Below are 1,570 nucleotides of genomic sequence, written 5' to 3' on the forward strand. Positions count from 1 at the left end.
ACCTAGTCTTTTAGACAACATAAATCACACATCCTTCATGAAACTTTCCCCAAGACTCCAACTCCCTATTAATCCTTTGTTCCTCTTTCTAACTTCCTACAGCTCCTGATGTGTGTCTGTATCATGCAGCTTTATACTGTTATGTGCATTTTCAATCCTCTTTACAAACTTTCTTTGACTTTAATGATGTCATGTGAAGAAATCTCATCTTTCCAACTGTACTATCAGCTACTTGAGCACAGGTCCCATATCCCATTAGGTTTTGGATGGAATTTTTTTCAGCTTTTATCCAAATGTCAGATATTTTGTATATAATTTAGAGAAACGTAAAAATGCATATATATTTCTGTTCCATCTATAAATTAATCACCTAAACTGAAACTCAAGGGGAGAAGCTTGAGATTAATATAAAATAAAGTAATTTTTTTTATTTTAATATAAAAATATTGTTTTTTGGACAGCATTATAAAATATTTATTTCCGGCATCAGAAATTTTCTACTAAGCTTCTCTTTATCTATGTCCATACCAGTGATTGTGTGTACTTATACTTGCTTTCTCTAACTTTCCCCACAGGCCAGTGTTTTGTCACTTGGTGAAACATGTGGATAATTTATTAATTGTGGTATCGTTTAATCTAATTCTTGCAGTTTTCACCAGGAAATGATGGGAGGAGAGAAATACCCTTTGAAGAAGCTGTCAAACTTTGTCCTAAGACATTTTGCAAATAAGATACTGGATTTATTGTAAAACTAATTCCAATAAACAAAAATGTATAGTAAATTCAGTTCCAAATCATGAAATCCATGAGGTTCTAACTAGAGGGCTTTAGGGACTCAAAAACCCAAATCTTTCTTTAATTCTAAGCAGAAAACTATTACTGGAAATGCTGACAGTTGATAAGTTTGAAATATATGGTCCTATTCTCTTTGTCCAAAATAAGAATGGTGGGTTTAGTACTAAACTGATAGTATAAGTAAATATAGCACTTGGATTTAATTAAATTTCCCCCATTTTCAGTGTAAACACCAGATAGAATCTATCCTTCTGGTGAGGGGATATAATGGAATTCCCCTATGGCAAGTGGCTATTGCACTAGACTAGCTTCTGTTGAAAGGGTAGGAATGATGCTCAGGGAAGATAGCCTGTAGTCAATAGCAAGTAAAGACAGGAAAATACCTCACAAAAGAGCACTAACATGTCCACTTCTTAGGAATGCCAAGCTTTTGTTCCTGTGAGTTCTAACACAGTAGCTGATAGGTTTCACAGCAAAAGGGAAAGGACCCATTCTCACCAGACTAGTAAACAATGTTACAAGTGCAGCCACTGAGTGGGGGAAAAGGAAAGGCAACATGTAAGGTACAGACTTTGCTGAAAAATATTCCAGGATAATATTAACACTTAGGGAGCTAACAATTACTTCAGAGTTCTAGAAACCCGAATGGCTGATTGAGTTTTTGTAACTGTTGTTTTTCCAACAAGAAAAGTTCACAAGGAAAACCTTTAACCAGTTCAGATGAATATGCAGTAGATCATAATGCAAACCTAGTTGTGCTATTCAACACCATGTT

This window comes from Pteropus alecto, unplaced genomic scaffold (assembly GCF_000325575.1).
Source record: "Pteropus alecto unplaced genomic scaffold, ASM32557v1 scaffold19, whole genome shotgun sequence".
In the NCBI taxonomy this organism is placed as follows: Eukaryota; Metazoa; Chordata; class Mammalia; order Chiroptera; family Pteropodidae; genus Pteropus; species Pteropus alecto.